The sequence below is a fragment of the Gorilla gorilla genome, chromosome 6 (assembly GCF_029281585.2).
Source record: "Gorilla gorilla gorilla isolate KB3781 chromosome 6, NHGRI_mGorGor1-v2.1_pri, whole genome shotgun sequence".
NCBI lineage: Eukaryota > Metazoa > Chordata > Mammalia > Primates > Hominidae > Gorilla > Gorilla gorilla.
The window spans coordinates 100,498,787-100,519,345 of NC_073230.2; the positions used below are offsets into that span (position 1 = coordinate 100,498,787).

Consider the following 20,559-nt stretch of genomic DNA (forward strand, 5'->3'; position numbering starts at 1 on the left):
CAAGCATGAGCCACTGCATCTGGCCTGGAGGAGTGAATTCTTTATGATGGTATGGGGTGGGAATCCAAAGCACATCAGGAGGGAATAGCCTTATAGCAATGTGAGTTGGAAGAGGATGTGGGCATGAATATAGTGAGCTGGTAGAACTAGAGGTGGGAAAATTAGATTATGGTGGGATCATAACCTGTGAGTGAGTGAGTGAGTGAGTGAGTGAGTGAGTGAGTGAGTGAGTGAGTGAGTAAAGGAACTAGAAGAGGTTTAAGAAATCATCCTAGAGAGTTAGAAATGGAATATGGCTCCACAGGTATAGTAGGATGCCACTAAGTGTAATATGCCCTGACATTTGTGGTCATGGTTTTGAAATAACTAAAGCTAGCAACAATTATTTTATTTTCTCCAGTAACATTTAGCTGCTTGGGTGAAGATGCAAAGTAGGCAGTCACTTCAATATAACTAGTGTTGAAATTTTGCCAGGCAAGGAAGTGGCAAAGAGATGGCCAAGGTAATCAAGAAACATCTGTAAGAAAATCGTCATAACAGTATGTGAAATCACAGCTGGTAAGAAGGAAGTGAAAGATAGAGAATGTGATGAATATGATGAATATAAAAATAAATAACAAAGGCAGGGGATCAGAAGACTTTATAAGGTTGATAACTTGCAAGAGTGGGATAAGCAGGGTAAGTGAGCTGGATGGATAAGAGAGAATGATCAGAAAATGAGACGTTTGAAATGAAAATGTGGCGGCTGTTAGTAAGGAAAAGGTGGATGCTGTGAGCATATGAGTAGCATCTAGGTAAGAAGGAAGGTGGATAGAAAAGATCAGTATCAAAAACTGACATAAGATTTTTTATTACTTTACAATCATTTGAGATCAAAATGCTATTAAGATTATTTTTACACCATTTCTTATATTATTGATGTAGACTAAACATTTTTGGTTTTTTCTGGTCATAAATGGTGATCAACATAAAAATTAATTCTGGTATGATATATATGGTAATTTCCTCAGTATTTCCTGATTGTTTTGCCCATACAGTAAGTTATCCTAGACAATTGTATTTGGAGTCCTTGAATCTGCTTTTCAGAGTTTACCTGTCTTTTTCCTCTGTTCCTTTCAGGCACAGGAGGCTGAAAACTAGACTTCTTGGAATTCACTAACGCATTTCTTAGTTAGATACTTGAGGGCATACCTAGATTGAAGTCCATGAACTTGACTGAATCTGTTTGGATTTCTCGTGTCCTTTCCTTGGCTTCCTTCCCTCTAGACAAGTGAAGCTTTACTCTTTGAGGAGGAAAAGGGGGTACCAGGGCTGACAGAAGTCAACCACTGACACTAATAATCCTTTATTTCTAGCCAATGGATTTTGACAAGATTTGACAAATTTCTGTATTTAAATTTCTAGTGTTCAATTAAGATACTTCTCTTGCTTATGAACAATCTTCTTGTGGAATAATCATAAAGTTATGAATGGCCCAGGATTTAATTTCAATGTTAAAAGAGTTCTGATTTGGGGTTTTAATTAATTCACATTTGAATAAAAATTTATAACCTACCTCCCCTGCTTCTAAAGATTCTTTCCTGTGTGGCCTTTCTCATATGTAAAATCTATGATATAATCACTGCTATACAAAATGCAAGAAAGCACAAATTAAGACTATTCCCAAACAGCCAACAGCCCAACCAAAGCAGATATCTAAAGAGGACTGGTAGAATAGCCATTTATTTTGTTTTTCTTCACTTCCTTTTTTTACTGTTAAATTTTTTTTTTACTTAACACTAATTGATAGTACATGTCCACATCCTCTTTCCTGTAGTCATTACACACGCAAAATAAGATGACAGGTCTGAGGCATCAAAACTCTTTCGGCAGCTGCTGTACGGTTCTGTTATGTGAAGAGGGAAGCCTCCACTTCCTTCTATACAATGAATGCTGCACATTCTTCCACAGACTGTTTATAACAGCTGACTCCTGGGACCTAGTAAGCAATATCTTACTACAGAGATCCTTTCCAAAAAAAAAAGGGCTTAGGAACTCTATTATATTTTCACAGAATGCTATTACAGACATAGGAGATATGGAGTTGGGAAAGAAGTAATTAAATGAAAACGTTATAGATTAAAAAGGAGTCTGAAAAAAAAAGCAGAACCCTGGGAATAGCAAGAGATAAAGTAGCTGGAGGCATCTGGCCTTTTCTGAGCAAATTTAAGCACAAACTGGCAATCAGTAGAGACAGTTACTTGAGCATTCTGCTTTAGCTAGGGAAGCACTGGTTTAACCTCACCAATACATTTTTGACATGAATGGTTTCATAGATCTTATATATCTGCATACTTATTTTATACATTTCTACCAGTCCATCATTTTCCCTTCAAACCATTCATTCACTCATTCAACATATTTATTGAGACCCTATGTGCCAGTCACCATTGTAAGTGGTACATATACAGTAGGGCGAAAATTACCCCAAAATATCTTCGTGCTCATGGCTCTTGAGTTCCAGAGGAAAGAAAAACACTAAATGTAATAAATAAATAAAGGACAGTATGTCGGAAAGTAATGAGTGCCGTGGAAATAACGGACAGCAGAGTAAAGGGGAGCAAGTGAAGGAGGTGGGCATGGGTGCGTGCAGTTTGATATAGGACTGCCTTGACCACTCTGTTGGGAATGATCTCTAAGTTACAGTGTTCAGTGAAAAGAAGGAAGGTGTAGAAGAATGTGACTAGTAGGCCTCCACTTATATTTTTGTTGCTGTTGTTGTTTTTGAGACTGGGTCTTGCTCTGTCACCCAGGCTTGAGTGCAGTGGCACGAATATGGCTCACTGCAGCCTCGACCTCCCAGACTCAAGTGATCCTCCCACCTCTTCCTCCTGAGTAACTGGGACTACAGGCATGGGCCATCACACCTGGCTAGTTTTTGTGTTTTTTGTAGAGACAGGGTCTCACCATGTTGCCCAGGCTTTTCTCGAACTCTGGGCTAAAGCGATTTGCTCACCTTGGCCTCCCAGAGTGCTAGGATTACAGACATAAGCCACCTTGCCTGGCCACCATTTGTAATTTTTAAGAACAAATATATATGCTTTTATATGCATAGTCTGTCTATGAAAGGAGCCCAATAAATCATCAACGTGGTTGCCTCCAGACAAAGGAGCTCAATGTCTGCAGAAAACAGCTTTTCGACATACCCCATTTATATCTTGAATTTTGCATTAATTCTTTAAATATTTTAGTTAATTATTTAAACTAAAGTGTTATATAATGTAAAACAATCTATAGTAACTAAATAAATTGTTTAGCAAACACTCTGTGAACATAAATCATCTGTATTTGGTACTACAGAATCATCTATAGTTAATACTACCAGCATAAAAATAATATATATAATTATCTTTAAAGAAACCCCAAAAAAGAAAATAACTTTTAGCAAGTAATTGATCTTTACAGTTAGAAAATGAAGAAAAAAAAACAGCCTCATATTTTCAGTATTCTTCTCTTTTGCTTTTCCTCCTGTGATTGGTTTTATACTATTTTCCCTGCTAATTCTATTTGAAAGTGAACAGGACCTCATTCACTCTAATATTTTTAAATTTATTTTTGTCTCCTCTTTAGCATGTGAAAAATCTAACTAACCTTCCTTTACTGGCACTAGGCACAAATTGCCTGGACTGGAATTGCTGTTGCCAATAATACTTCCAGTACTAACAGTAACTACCAATCAACTATTGATTCATAGCTCTGCTAGCAGCTTCATATATCATGGCGTGTACCAGCAGGCTGGGGTGAAAGCAGATGACACATCTTCAGTTTTTGAATTACAGAAAGAACATCTCTATTAATGCCAGCTGCATTTATCAAAAAATTAACTCAAATATTTCTCCATCTCTTCAAACTATTTTGCACATCTTGTTCTTTGGTAACATCGTACTTAAGTGACCTCTTCTGAGGTCAGCAGGTGTGGTCTTGGGCCGCCTCCAGATTCCTATTGGTGATAGTCAGTCCATAGCCCTGCCAGTGCCTTAGAAGCTTCCAAAATTAACACAGACCTTGTGACCCAGGGAATCAGAGACCCAGATAAAGAGAAAAGGGTTTCCTTGCCTATTTTCAATTCCCAGAAGTAGCTGCAACTGTCTGTCACTTCTAGGCTTTGTCAGTGATGTTTTAAAATATTATTATTCACTTAACCCACATACTCAACTCTTCTCTTCAACCTTCTCTTGAACCTAAAGTCAAGTTCTTTAGGTCTTATTTTTAAGTTCTTTATTGTCATTCCTGACATTATCCCTAGTCCAGACTCTAATACTGTCAGTGTCTGACGTATTTTCCCATCAGTACTTTTTTTGGGTGCAGGTGGGCAGTAAAATGTTGTTTGGTTTTGCTTCCTGGTCTGTGTTGGCAGGAGTCCTAGAAATTGGTTAAAACCAGGTCAATGGCCTGGCTTCTTCACTATACCCTTTGCAGTTTCAGGAAAAAGGAGGAGAAGGATTCTATCTGTCCACCCCCACTAGAATAGGAAAGGAGTAGAAAAAAAGTTTTCTGAGACAGGAAAATGATTTCTGAATATAACAGGAAGTATCTGAAAAACTTCAGTCACAGAAATTGATTATGTATCCAAGTCCCAAAGCTACTACAAGAAAACTCAGAAATGCTTTTGTTTTGCTTTTTTTTAACAACACATGCCCTCTTCATTCTGACCACATGTTGTGATGAAGCCACCTCAGTAGGCATTACGGTCACAGAAGTCTGACTGAGCAGGTGCCTTTCTCATCCTACCCAATCCCATTTTATACAAATAACAGACATTCAATTACTGACTCATGTCACTAAAAAGCCCAGAGTATACAGCTTTCTTCAGATATGGCACTCTAACAATTGCAGAAATCTGTCTCTTCTCATCTCTTTGCTCTCTTTTCCCCTGAAGTGGCCTCTTTCTCAGGCTGACTTTCTCCTCACAGTGACCCAGGCTTGCTTTTTAGCAGTTCGACAACCCTCTGTAAAGAGTGTGCTGCTTCCCAGGTTGTTCCAGGAAAGATTCCTATTGGCCCAACTCAGGTCACATGCCATCACTGGACCAATCACTGTGGACAAGGCTTTGTGCTTTGAATGGCCAGGTCTAAGTCAGGTGCCTGATCCTGGAACCCCAGCGCCCTTGGTTCAACTTGAACCACGTGGATCAAGATTGTGCAAGGGCGTTTATCAAACGAAAATGAAGATATAATTAGCAAAGAGAAATGGATGTTGCAGGACCAGGACTAGAGCAGGCAAGGAAGGCACCAAAGGAAAAACATTTAAGAAGTCATTTATTTTCAGGTTCGTGCAGACTGGGTTTTGAGAGTGAGCACCTCCACAGATTTGGTGCCCTAGCCTCCTCATTCACCTCACTTAGTCCTGGTCCTGGATGCTAGGTAAGCAAAAGACAAAATATTCCTTACACCAATATTCAAATATATCTCCCAGAGCGCCTGAAATCCCTGCCATAGAGATTCATTTTTGGGGGTTAGACAGAGACATCTCTAGGAGTCCTTCAAAAAAAAATTTTTTTTTCAAAAACAGCTAGAGGGCAAATCTTTAAGTCAATAAGAGATTCGTATACACATGCTAATTATAGACTATCAATTCAGTCACCTCCTGGTCCAGCACCTGTTGAAAGCTCCACCCCACCCCATAAGAAGGTGTGGAACACTGTAAGGAGAGGACTTGGGGAAGAGGGATAAATGCCCAAGACACAAGATAGTGCAGAGGGGAGCCCCAGAAAAGGAGAAAAATGGCATTGAAAGGGAGATATGAAATGTTAAGGGTAACTTTTATTCAATCACTTAATAACATTTAATGAACACTGGCTCTAGGCCTACTTCATCAGTTTGCCTAAATTCTGCCATTTGGGGCCTTTGACATAGTAGGATGAGGATCTCTCATAGCAGGAAAGACTCAGGGGCACAGTAAATGTGGAAATCCCTAAATAAGAACGCTTTGGTGGTGCACAACATCTGGGAAGGTTTATCTGGAGCTCTGAGTATAAAACTACAGGAAGAAAGATGAATCCTGCCCACAGGAAGTCCTTGGGTACTCAGGTTGCTGGCATCTTTGGGAAGCTTAATTTTCCCCTATGGCAAGGGTTTACGGAAAGACTAGGAGAGTTATGAATTGTGTGTCCCTCCTAGGCCCAAGGGGAAAATCAATCTTTAAACCACAAGATAAATGCATCAAATGCCTCTTAAGTTTTGCACTAATAAAGGCATTTTTTTTCCATCCTTCATATCCCAGTAATTTAATCCTCCTTTTCTAGGACTCCAGTTGCCTTTGGCAAAGAAAAGAACTTACATAACTGAAATATATCTGCCTCTCATAAAAATCACATTTCAAAATTTTTTATCTACCTAATAATAATAAGTTTATAAAGCAATGATTCTGTTATTACTCAGAGGATGCATTTGAGAATATGGTTGCCCATTATGTCAACTCATAATGGATCCAAACACCACCTAGAAACCAGAGTGACCTGGTCCATAGACCCCAGCTTCTGCTTCTAAATGGCATGCATCGATGTAGCTACTTTCTTAACCAGATGTCAGTAAACCTTGGAATTTTATAACTCACTCCTCTGTTTATCCAGCAGCCTTCTGCATATAAAATAGCTTCCACAGGATATGTCTACATGGAGAGAATGTGATGGCCATAATGTCTGGTGCCCTTAGCAACTGTATTTTTACAATAACTATTTGCTTTATATTCCATTAACAACTAACAAGTCACCATTTTCGTTGTTTCAGGCTCAGTGTGCTTATCAAGTTTCTGCGCCCATCAAGGCTTAAAACCAAATGGTAGACAAAGGGAAAGTCTCCAAAACTGTGTTGACCATCTATGAAGACTTTTAGGGACACGCAGCGGACCTTCTTCCATGGGTGCACACCCCTCTCTTGCCTATTAGTCTGCAAACTGGGAAAATCAGATGCTATAAAATCAATGAATATTTTAAGTTCTTCCCTGGCCAAAGAATACTATCGGATCAATTTTTTGCAAAATATAATAATTGGCAGTAGATTTATTAATTAATGAGTGCAATAAATATTCAGTACCAATTACACTCACGCACCACCTAACAATGTTTCGGTCAATAATGGAGCTGAAAAATTCCTCTTGCCTAGGGACACTGTAGCTGTCGTAACATCACAGAGCAATACATTACTCACATTTGTGGTGATGCTGGTGTAAAGAAACCTACTAGGCTGCCAGTCATATAGAAGTATAGCACGTACAATTATGTACAGTATATAATACTTGATAATGATAATAAATAGCTATGTTACTGGCTTATGTATTTATTGTATGTACCTTTTAAATTACTTTTGAGTGTACTCCTTCTACTTGTATTTTTTAAAAAGTTAACTGTAAAACAGCCTCAGGAAGGTCTTTCAGCAGATATTCCAGAAAAAGGCATTGCTATCACAGAAGACAGCTCCATGCATGTTACTGCCCCTGAGGACCTTTCAGTAACAAAAGACATACAGGTGGAAGACAGTGATATCACATATCTTGATTCTGTGTAGGTCTATGCTAATATGTGTGTTTGTGTCTTCATTTTTAGCAAAAAAATTAAAACTTTTAAAAACGGGACAAAAGCTTATCGAATAAGGATATAAAGACAAAAACTATTTGTACACACTGTACAATATGTGTTTTAAGCTGCGTTATTACAAAACAGTCAAAAAGTTTTTTAAAACTTAGAAGTTTAAAAAGTAAAAATGTTACAGAAAGCTAAGGGTAATTTACTATTGAAGAAAGAAAAATATTTCTTATAATAGCATAGCCTAAATGTAGTGTTTATAAAGTCTACAGTAATGTATAGTAATATCCTAGGCCTTCACACTCTCTCACTTACTCACCCAGAGCAACTTCCAGTCCTGCAAGCTCCATTCATGGTAAGTGTTCCATACAGGTATACCATTTTTTATCTTTTATACCACATTTTTACTATACCTTTTCTATGCTTAGATACACAAATACTTACCATTGTGTTACAACTGACTACAGTATTCAGAAAAGTAGCATACTGAACAGGTTTGTAGACTAGGAGCAATCGGCTATATACCATCTAGCCTAGGCCTGTAGTAGGTGATACCATCTAGGTTTGTGTAAGTGCACTCTATGATGTTCACACAATGACGAAATTGCTTGATGAGACATTCCTCAGAATATATTTAATAAATTGCTTAATGAGGCATTCCTCAGAATAAATCCCCATTGTTAAGTAATGCATTTTGCTAGGTGTTATGGAAAATTCCAGACTGAAAAAACTAGGGTGTCATCCCTCGAAGACTGCAGTCCCGGACAAGACACACACACATGATAATAACTCTTTTGAAAGGCAAATTGTCTTAATTGCTGTGCTAAAAGTATAAACTACTGTATAAGAGAAAGAAAATATTAATTGCAACTAATGGCTAAGAAAAGACCTCTTGAAAGACATGGGGTCTGACCAACCCCACAAGAAGCTGTGAGGAGAGTTGCAATCCAGACAAAGGGAAGGTTGACTCAACAACCCCTTTCCATGGGAGGAACAGGCCTCCCATATGACCGGGCCTCTGGAGCTTGGCAAGCGTATGCTGTGGAATTTAAGACCCATGGCTGGGTGGAGATCATTGGGAAGACTCTGGGATTTAGATTACAGAGTTCGGGAGTGTATGGATGCTTTGCCCCATAGTTTATCAGGATTATTTGAATCTTAAACAACCATGGCTGTGGTTTTTGACCTTCTCTGTAGAAAGACACACCAATCCATTTGCATATGTATCATAAGGTATCCCAATCCCTCTTTCATTTGTTTTATTTCTTTAATCTACCTAAATTAAGACCTGAAAACTCAAGATCTTCCCAGTTATGAGCCCCATAAGAACCCATGGCTTCCAGGCGGAGGGGAAAGATACCACCTTTTCTATAAAGTGAGACAAGATGGCAAAAGAATTGCCTAGAAGCCTAGTCCAGGTGCTGTTTTCTCAGCTACTCAAAGAGATCCTTCTTGCTCCTTTAGGAAAGGGGGATTCCTAGACCTCTCCAAACCTCAATCACCCTGGGATGCACAGATGCCAAGGGCTCGGGTGAAACCCTTAAAATCCCCGCTTCCCAGGGGTCAGCGGCACCATCAGCAGCACCGCAGTATAGAAGTTCCGGTCCTTCCAGCTGCTGGGATTCTCAGCTTGAACTCTTCCAGGAAACAAGTTCTTTTCCGCTTCTCTTGCGAAATCTCCAGACCGTCCCGCCCTTCTCTGGCTTCTTATAGCAGCGAGAGCCACAAGCCGCAGCACTGAGCTGCAGGCGCGGCGAAACTTCGCTCTACCCGCCCGGCCCGCGGCGCGCACCGTTTGCGCTGGACGCTTCCTCCTTGGAAGCGCCTCTCCCACAGGTGGGTCACTTTTCGCCACAAGGCTCCCGTCCCTTATCTGCCTCAGCTCACCTCCAGTCCCTGCTGCTAGGACCCCACTCCCCAGCCCACTCGCACTGAAGAACAGGTGCTTGCAAACTCCCCGCCGCGCCCCGGCATCACTTTAGAGGAAAGTTACCTGAGGCTGCTCCGCGATTCAGCAAGCTTCTAACTTCCTGGAGTTTAAGGCTCATCCCTACCCCAGGATGCAGAGAAGCCCAAAGGGGGAAAATTAAGGGGTTAGATTCTTCTCTGCATCTTACTTCTGGATTGGCGCACTCTTGGGGCGCCCATCAAAAAGTAGGCTGGAAGAATGTGGCTTTAGCAGTCTCCAAGGTCTCAGATCCGAGGCTGCCTCTTGACCAGGCACTAAAAATTTGTCCTGATACCTGCAACCACTTCCATTTTTTATCTTGATTTAAATTTCCTCTTGCAATTTAAAGGTTATTTTTCTGGAGGAAGATTGTTCAGAATATAATTTATTGTGAAGAGTAAATAAAGCCTCAGTTCCGTTTGTTTGTCCAGAGACAGAATTTTATTATTCTTTTTCCCACCTCTAGATGGTAATTTAGGAACTTTCTTTAAAAGATTGGTGTACTGAGGCTGGGTACGGTGGCTCAAGCCTGTAATCCCAACACTTTGGGAGGCCAAGGCCGGTGGATCACTTGAGGTCAGGAGTTCGAGACCAGCCTGGCCAACATAGTGCAACCCAGTCTCTACTAAAAATACAAAAATTAGTCAGGCGTGGTGGCAGGTGCCTGTAATCCCAGCTACACAGGAGGCTGAGACAGGAAAATCACTTGAACCTGGGAGGTGGAGGTTGCAGTGAGCTGAGAAAGTGAATTGGATAGAGAATGGGGGAGGGGAGGAAGACTACTATTCCTAGTTCTATAATAACTAGAACCTCATTATCTCAGCCTCAGTTTCCACAGATGTAAAATAAAAGGCTGGCTACTGGGCCAGATGATCCAGAAAGTTCAACTCTAACAAGGTGAAAAGCCGTGACTAAAGATGCCTGCAAGTTTGAAATATATAGAAAATCTCCTTAATGCTACAACTATAATTCAGTGGTTACTTTTTTCATAATAATGCACATTCCATTTTTATAAGGAAACTCTCCAGTTGTGGGGGGAAGAGTCTCTTCCCACAGGAGCATTTTAAAGTTCTGCCACATTTATCATTCAGAGAATACTCTCAGCTTTCAAAACCATTCTTCAGCCTTGCTATGTGAGAATGTCCTATTCCCTACAAATGGCAGTCATATAAATGTCACTCACATGAGAGAACATTTTTCTTTCTGATACAGTAGGCATAATTTTGTAAAATGGCAAATTTATTTGAAGCAGTAACTTTTCTGAGATATGGCCTTTTGCAAGGTCCCAAGTTTTTCAGCATGCTGTGATTTAGCACAATATGAGATTTGACCTGCACGTATATTCTACCTGCATGGCAAACACTGCCAACCCAGAAAACGGGATGAGACACTTCCTATTTATCAGGCTCCAAGGCTGTAAAGTAAATGGTACATGTGTACAGAGAAATTGGGTCATAGCAGTTTTTCTATTTGGTAACGTTTACGGTTCCACTGTGGTTCACGTTGTTCACATCGTTGAAGTTCACATTGTTCAGAAACCAGGTGTACAAGGCCTGGCCCCTAGCTGAAGAACAATTTCCAGACTTCTGCCTTACTAAAGCTTGCTAACTGTTGTTTAGAAGGAACTAAACAGACTTTTTAAGCTTGTTAATAAATTAAAAACCCCAGGCCTTGCACTATGTGTGAACAATTTTAAGAAAAATAAGGTCATTTGTTATGGAATTTTATATTCAAAGAAACTTGGAGTGGTCACTCTGCATTACTTTGTCTCTTGAAGGACTTCCCCTGAATCGCCCTACTATTATTAATACTGTTATTAAAAGGATATAAATTCTCCTTTTAAAGGCTGGGTAGCTGATTCTGTTGTCACTCTCAGGAACACATTCCACTGTTTTAGGATCCTTACCACCTAGTTCTCTTCATAATTAATTTAGACAGTTTATCAAATGCTACTTAAAAATCTTTCTTTTTCGGAAAATCTTAGGAAAACTGATAAGTTGCTAGCACACACACACACACACACACACACACACACACACAACAGCAGCAACACAGTAGTCCTTCAAAACCTGAAGATTGGGCACTTTGCTAGGGCACTTTGTAGCTAGTTTTCTCCAGGTTGTCCTCTGAGAAGGTAATTTGCTAGTGCCTGCAGCTACATCTACCAATAATTCTTACTATAACAATGGAGAATAGGATGGGGATAGTGAAGTTTTCTGGGTGGGATTTTGTTTGTTTGTTTGTTTGTTTGTTGTAAGTTTATGCCAGATAATAATAATGTAAGGTTTACAGAGATAAGATCTCTGAAGTTACCTGTCTCTGTTCTTCACAGATTGTTTTTTTTTGAATTATTATACTTTAAGTTTTAGGGTACATGTGCACAATGTGCAGGTTAGTTACACATGTATACATGTGCCATGCTGGTGCGCTGCACCCACTAACTCGTCATCTAGCATTAGGTATATCTCCCAATGCTATCCCTCCCCCTCCCCCCACCCCACAACAGTCCCCAGAGTGTGATGTTCCCCTTCCTGTGTCCATGTGATCTCATTGTTCAATTCCCACCTATGAGTGAGAATATGCGGTGTTTGGATTTTGTTCTTGCGATAGTTTACTGAGAATGATGATTTCCAATTTCATCCATGTCCCTACAAAGGACATGAAAAGAGACTGGTTTACTAATTAGGAAAACTTCCTGAACAGTTCTATATACTGTGTTAACTCCACTCAAGATATTTCTGATGACTTTTAGTTCATTTCCAAAGTGATTTGAATTAGTATTTGTCCTTTTGTTAAGAAGAAATCAGTCCTGGAAGGAATCAAACTAAATAAATAACTAAAGAATAATTAATGCATAAAACAAGGCATGCTAAGAAAACATACTTGGCCTACATACATTAACAATTTGTTCTTCCCAAATCATTAAGGAATAGAAAACAATGAATCCTTGTGCTGTTTAAAGATCCTCTTTCAGAAACATATCATTGCAAAAGAACACACTATTCTACTAAAGGAAGTATGTACACTCTAATTAACTAGGCAGGACATTGACATCCCAATCTAAATTCTTCTCCACAATGTTCTGTAAGAGTTTATTCAGCCATGTGTGGAGAGGTCTTACTGTACTGTACTTTGGCAGTCACATATTTCTGAAAAGCTATTTTGGGAGGATTTTTTTTTTTTTTTTTTTTTTTTTTTGAGACTGAGTCTCGCTCTGTCACCCAGGCTGGAGTGCAGTGGCAGGATCTTGCCTCACTGCAACCTCCGCTCCTTGGGTTCAAGCAATTCTCCTGCCTCAGCCTCCTGAGTAGCTGGGATTATAGGTGCCCACCACAATGCCCAGCTAATTTTTTTATGTTTAGTAGAGACGGGGTTTCGCCGTGTTGGCCAGGCTCGTCTGGAACTCTGGTCCTCAGGTGATCCATCCGCCCTGGCCTACCAAAGTGCTAGGACTACAGGTGTGAGCCACCGCGCCCGGTCGGACTTTTTTTTTTTTTTTTTAATGCAGATTATATGATCAATCCTAACATCAGGATAAAGTTCCCTTTTCATCTTAAAAGGAAGGAAAATGTGTGCAAAGAGTAATTTTGAAAAGTTAGGAGCTATAATTATAAATAAAAAGGCTAAAAGATAATAAAACTATATAGCACAGCTCTTGGAAGATTATTAGTAGAATACAAGCTAGTCAATTTGGCCTCAGCACCCAATTTTTTTTTTTTTTTTTTAGACAGTCTCACTCCTTCACTCAGGCTGGAGTACAGTAGCGTGATGTCAGCTCACTGCAACCTCCATCTCCTGGGCTCAAGCAATTCTCCTGCCTCAGCCTCCTGAGTAGCTAGAATTAAAGGCATGCACCACCAAGCCCACCTAATTTTTGCATTTTTAGTAGAGATGGGGTTTCGCCATTTTTGCCAGGCTGGTCTTCAACTCCTGACCTCAAGTGATCTGCCTGTCTTGGCCTCCCGAAGTGCTGGGATTACAGGCATGAGTGACCGCGCCTGGCCAGCACCCAATATTAAAGAAAATAAAATGCATTAAGAACAGAGCCAGGGCTCAGAGAGCTGATGGCACCAGCACTGTGGAGCGTAGAAATAGGAAGGGATAATTAATGGTCATCGCTGATTGTTCATCTTTCATCTATACCTGCTCTTTTTACAGGGTGTGAAAACAGTTTTGAGCTCAAGTTAAATTGTGGCTGCAAAACTTTTGCACAGACTTTGGAAAACTTACTTGTTCCGCTTCCTGGCAGATTCAAGTCCCTCCTAGCCTGTAGGCGCCCATCCTCTCTACACATTCGTCTGCTCTGGCCATTACACTATGCATTGCAACAATTTGATTATATGCTTCATCTTTCCCAAGACCAAATCTCCTTGAGGACAGGGTCCATCTCGTTTCTCACTTTATCCCTCTTAGTGTGGCTATTCAATAAATCTCTGTTGAAAGCAAGGCGTTGCTAATAACACTGATTTTTATTTTTGGAAGATACTTACCTTATGGACATAGTACATAATGAGTATGGATGCTGCCTGCACAATATTAGTTAACAGGGTCAAAGTGCAGTGGCAAAGTCCACATTTTAACTTCCTACCATTCAGGGAGAGGCATGAGGTTGCTTTGAACTGTATAGCACATATAAAGTGAACAGTTGAAATTATTATAACATTTTATTTAAAGTAGAAGAAACTGTAGGAACCTTGGTATTTCCTGATTTAGTGTCCCTATTATGTTGCTATACTGTATTGTAGTTACAAATTTATTTGTAATATTTTGTAGTCTAATTCGTTTTAAAGAGTGATATGGGGCCAAACACGGTGGCTCACGCCTGTAATCCCAGCACTGTGGGAGGCTGAGGCGGGCGGCTCGCCTGAGCTCAGGAGTTCAAGTCCAGCCTGGCCAACATGGTGAAACCACATCTCTACCAAAAATACAAAAATTAGCTGGGTGTGGGGGTGCACGCCTGTAGTCCCTGCTACCTGGGAGGCTGAGGTGGGAGAATAGTTTGAACCCAGGAGGCTGAGGTGGGAGAATAATTTGAGCCCAGGAGGTAGAGGATGGCACCACTGCACTCCAGCTGTCTGGAAAAAAAAAAGTGATATGGGGCCAGGTGCAGTGGCTCACACCTATAATCCCAGCACTTTAGGAGGCTGAGGTAGGAGAATCACTTGAGACCAGGAGTTCAAGACTAGCCTGGGCAATGGTAAGACCCCATCTCTACAAAAAATAAAAATTAAAACGTTAGCTAGGTGTAGTAGTGCATACATGTAGTCTCAGCTACTTGGGAGGCGGAAGTGGGAAGATCTCTTGAGCCTGGGAGGTCAAGGCTGCATGAGCCATGATCATGCCACTGCACTCCTGCCTGGGTGACAGAGCAAGACCCTGTCTAAGAATGATATGCTCTTCTCCAGTACCAAAGTACTAAAGTGATTTATTCATCCTATTCAATTCCCTGACATAAGTGGCACAAGAAATGGGAGGAGATTGAGGAGAAAGCAATTAGCTGGTTGGTAAATGGTTCACTGCAGTCAATAATGAAAGTGTGCCAGTTGCCTCTGGTTTTCATAGTTGAGATCCTAAACTGCACTTACCCTAGTTCTGAGGTGTGTCTGAATAACTTTAAAATACGTGCTGGGGATGGTGGTACACAGATGGGTCCCTGTATCTATCTCCCTTAGGGAACCAAGAGTCTAAAGCTATCAGGTTTATAGCTAAAATTGTGTTGATGCCATGTGTGAGGTAGAGAGGGTCTGGAACCTTTGTTGGGGTAGGAAAACCACATGGATTCTGTTTTCGTAAAGAACTTAGGAGCCTTGTAAGAAGGTGAGGCCATAAGAAAATAGATTTATGCTCAGATTCAGCCAGGACTGGGAAAATGGTATTATCCCATCAGCCCAATTATTTTCCCATTTTTGTGGTCACATTCCAGAGTGTTGGGGAAAAGGGTAAAAGAGGCAGGGGAAGAGCCAGTGGTATGTTGGTAAATGCCTCTCTAAGGAAAAAAAAAGTCCTGATTTGTAGCACTTGGTGATTGTCATAAGGTAAAAACTCCTACCGTGACTGATTTCAAGCTCCCAGCTGGCAAGCTGGCCACAGCCACATCACTGAAAGGCTGAGATTAAAAACCTGAAAACTAGGCCAGGCACAGTGGCTCATACCTGTAATTCTAGCGCTTTGAGAGGCCAAAGGTGGGCAAGGTGGCATAGGGGATGTGGAGGGAGGGGCTGATTACTTGAGGCCAGGAGTTTGAAACCAGCCTGGCCAACATGGTGAAACCCAGTCTCTACTAAAAATACAAAAAAAAAAATGAGCTGGACATGGCGGCATGCACCTGTGATCCCAGCTACTCAGGAAGCTGAGGCATGAGAATCGCTTGAACCCAGGAAGCAGAGGTTGCAGTGAGCTGAGATCACACCGCTGCACTCCCGCTTCGGCGACAGAGCAAGAGTATGTCTCAAAAACTAAAATAAAATAAAAACCTTGAAACTAAAAAGAAAGAGCTGTTTATTTTAAAATATTTTTCAACTAGCAATGCTCTCAAGCTTGTATATCAGAATATTACAAAAGGTTAGAGGAGGGAATTTCAAGAGCACTTTCTCCCCTGAGGTCAGAAATGGAGCAACTGCAAGGCCAGATTACACCCAGCAGCTCCATCTGATGGGTCTCAGCAAACATCAGAGGCACTGGGGCCATGGGGAGTCCTTGCCTCTGAGTGCCATACTAGAAGTTACCCAAAAGAAGATGAAGTAGGCTATATTCATAAGCATTGCGGACTGCCCCCAGAGATTTCTAAAAATGATTGGGAGATACCTTAAAGCAGAATGGAGTTCCTCCAACAGCAAGGAATGGGGTGGGGTCAAGATCCACAACAAAACTGCTTTCTCCAAGCTAACTGGCAGTTATTGGTATTTAGATAATTCCTATTGGCCTTAATCTAAAGATAAATGCCCATTCTTAAGAAATTTTATTTGAACAAAGTTAATTCAAAATTGAAATTACAAATTACTTCCCAAATATCTCTGACCACAATAGACCTAGAAAAGCAAAACCCACTAATGAACACTAAATATTAGGGGAGTTGATGCAGATCATCAGATTAAGCAAATGCTTACGTAGTATGTACAAGCCAAATGCCACCAAAGCCATGAGATAGCGCTGTTTTTCTGATAGTGGCAATCCACTGGTCCCAGTCATGACCAGATGCCTAATCTTTGGTGACCCACAGATTTGTAAGAAGTTGTTCAGGATTTAAAATGTAAATGGAAGTCAAGGTAAATTAACCCAGAGACACGACTGAATCCCTGACCTTGTTGTCATGAGTCCTGGGCTTTAATCAGATAAACTAACCAGCTTGGACAGCAGATAATGAACCTACCTGATGAAATTCTTGGCCAGAGAATTATAAAATAATCTTAATTTATCTTGACAGATACTGCTGAGATCGAAATCTGGCAACATGTATTAATGAGATTTTTAATTGAACTAGAATTTCGACAAAGAACCTAAATTTAAGATAAATAAGTTTATCCTAAAATACAATTAAAATAGTTAACATAGATCTCTATTACCTCACTTTCCTCATAATTTATAGAGTGTTAGTAAAATATTACTAACAATCACTTTAGTTGCCACATATGACATAGTTAGTTCATAGCTAGTTGTTAGCAATTCATGTAGGATACATCTCTATAGAACATTAATGTAAAGATTGCCTTTAGTTATGCTCTTGTGACTTGATGAAACTGTGTAAGTTAAGATTACTGTGTTTTTGTGTGCCATTCTATTGTCTAGCATAAAAACTAATCAGCAAATTCAGTTGCTATGGGATACAAAACATTTTCTCACAAAACAATTGAAATAATCAGTTTTTTAGCAACCAACCTGAAGTAGTTTCTTTATGTAGAAAAAGAGCTTTAAATGATATATTTATATTAATCTATAGCAATTAGTAACTTAAGTAGTTACTAGAACTTATTTTGGAAATCACAAGTTGATGATTTATCATGCTACAGGATTGCTCTAGTTTTTACTTAAACTGATAGTAAGAGAATGGGCAGCAATATGAACTTATGAGAAGTGCACATGTCTAAGAAATTAGATGTAGGTTCTGAAAATTAGTTTGGACAAGCTTTTGCTCTCTTTAACTCAAGTTCCTCTCCCCCTGGAGTAAAAGGTGTGTGTGTGTGTGTGTGTGTGTGTGTGTGTGTGTGCGTGCGTGTTTACAAGAACCAGTTTGATGTAATTGGAATTTAAATTTCTAATCAAATTATATTTTAATATCAGAAGAGTTTATCTTAGTTCTGGTTGACATTCAATTAAAAAGCGATAGTAATACACAAGCTTGAAGTTTCTTTCCAGTGGACCCTGTTCCTCTGACCACATTCTCCAATTCTCACTCAGTTAAAAAGAGCTACAAATATATAAAAGCATTTCATAATCTTTCATTTCATATGACCCAGCTATTAAATTATCTTTAAATGTCAGTAATAGGTTCTTTACAATCTAGTTGCAAATTAGGCTATTTTAAATGGAGTACAGATTGTCCCCAACTTATGTAAGTTAATGTTTCAACTTAAGATTTTTTTACTTGACAATGGCACGACAGCAGTATGCACTCAGGAGAAACCATACTTTGAGTACCCAAGCAAACAATCTGTTTTTCACTTTCAATACAGTATTCAATAAATTACCTGAGATAATCAACACTTTCTTATAAAATAGGCTTCATGTTAGATGATTTTGCCCGACTGTAAGCTAATTAAGTATTCTGAACATATTTAAGGTAGGCTTGGCCAAGCTAAAATGTGGGCAGTTTAGGTGTATAAATTGCATTTCTGTCACAATGTTTTCAACTTATTATGAGCTTATTGGGATGTAACCCCATCATAAATTGAGGAGCATCTGTATTTTTGTAAGGGTTGCCCTTTGCTACCACAGTTAGTTCATACATATGCACTCACTTTCCCCGCTGCCTGGAAAACTCACCTGCAAACTCCTTCTTGCCTGTCAGGTCTCAGCTTGATTTAAGGTTGCCAGATAAAATACATGATGCCCACTCAAACTTGAATTTCATATTAAAACACATTTGTGTTTTTAGTACAAATGTGTCCCAAATATTGCAGGGGATATATTTACACTAAAAAAGTATTCATTGTTTATCTGACATGTGAGTTTCATTGGCATTATGTATTTTTATTTGCTAAATCTGGCAACCCTCACTTGACTGGCACCTCCTTGGAGAGATTTATGCTAAACAGTTCTCAAAACTAGTCTCCCTCTCTGTCTCCTCCCAACATTTTCTATTCCATCACTCCGCTCTGAATTCTTGTGAACACTTACTACCATCTGAAATCATCTTATTTTTATGTGTGTGTTGTCCAACTTTCTTATAATAATATACACACACACTGTTTTTGAAGCACACAAATTCGGAGATCAGGCTTAGCACTTTGTAAGGAGATAACATTTCCAAACTCTATATGAGATCTGTATTCTTCACCTCTTTACCCTCAACCTATAGAATAGCATGTCGTACACAATAGGTGATCAATAAATATCTGATGAAGGAATGTGTTAATGTGTATATTAAAAGAAAGAATTTGAAAATTATACATAAATATCACCAGGAAGAAGTTGCCCTTGCAAATAGCACTACTTCTAACTACAAAGCTAAATTTTAAAATATACATTTATATTTTCAAATGACTTATATATGGCTTAAAGATTGAACTGTCCAAAAAATGTTAGAAAAAGCCATTTATTATGGGCATTTTTTTAATAAACTGTAATCAGTGATCTTTTTAAACCAAGTTCTACTGATTTTGCTACAGTAATACATACCTGCCGATAAAAGAATATGTAGTTAGAATGTGAATGTTTGTTATCCCTAGGGAGCCTTGATCTCACTAAATACAGAAATAGCTCAGTGAATAAATTGGATACGTTTGTGTTTTCATGGAAGGTTTTTATTTTTTTAATATTTTTTGCTTTCTAATTGTCCCTGGGATATATTAAAACAAATGCTGTGAATCACAAGAAGACTGATATAGTTGCAGAACCCCCTCCTGCCCTTTTGCCTTGTGATAAAAGGAAACATTTGATTGATGGATTTCGGCTCATTACAAATATGTTATCAAGTCATCAAGGGCTTTTGGGTTGAAATTCAGAAAGAATAATAAAACAGAAGGAAGGACTTAAAAAAAACCCTCTTATTTACAGCTGTTAAATTAAAAAATCCTGTCACATCTTAAACAGTTTGAAGGTGTTATTTGCATTCCAACTCTCTGGAAGGTGCCAAGCCAGATCTCTGATTTGTGTGCTACACTAGTGGTTGTATGTGTCCAGAGGGGATAATGTCTGAGGAATTCAGATGTTTGGATGAATGATTATTTCAGAATTCAAAGCTGAATTCTCAAAAAGAGAAAGAGGCAGAATGATTTTATTAATGGCTTCACCCAACTGATTAGTAACACGTTATCACATTATGCTATACTATGTGATAGTTGCTATTAGGGGTACCGAGTAGATGTATAAGTAGATCTGATCAAATTATAATTTCATGGCTCTTGGAAGACAACTCTTTAAGGTTTCCTTGAGAGAGTTATGGAACAAACCTTACCTACAGTTTGACAAGTCTTGAATCTGGCATACCTTGAACTCTCTCTTTTCCGAGGCCTGCACACTCAAAACATACTCATTTTGCCTCCGGTTCTCAAAAAGAGAGGAATTCTAGCTTCTCAGCCAAAGAAGACTTAGAGGAAAAAATTGTAAGGAAGGTGAAGTTTCTGCAGCTCCTTACAACCTTAACATCCTGTTCTTCCTCTTATCTTTCCTCTCCCTACCACACCTCTCCAAAATAAAAAGGAAAAGAAAAAGATAACTTTACCTTTTTCCACCTCCAGTGGTTCTCCAAAACGGATGCTCTTCAGAATCGCTTAAGTTTGTTTTAGTTTGGTTTTTAAAATACAGATGCCTGGGCTCTACCTCAGATCAATTGATTCAGAATCTCAGGAGGTGGTTCCCTAGCATTTTAACGGCTCCTCAGCTGATTCTAATG

At 39.4% G+C, this 20,559-nt stretch overlaps 1 protein-coding gene and 1 long non-coding RNA gene across 2 annotated transcripts in view; one reads left to right on the top strand and one right to left on the bottom strand.

Annotated features, from left to right (window-relative positions):
- LOC109027779 (uncharacterized) overlaps positions 1-20,559 on the bottom strand; it is a 94,842-nt gene that overhangs the window by 50,158 nt on the left and 24,125 nt on the right. The window lies entirely within an intron of this gene.
- Positions 9,180-20,559, top strand: part of STEAP4 (STEAP4 metalloreductase) — a 35,121-nt gene continuing 23,741 nt past the window's right edge. Inside the window, exon 1 of the mRNA XM_004045697.5 lies at positions 9,180-9,397. The gene's annotated coding sequence lies outside the window, so the exon portion shown is untranslated. The remainder of the gene's footprint in view (positions 9,398-20,559) is intronic.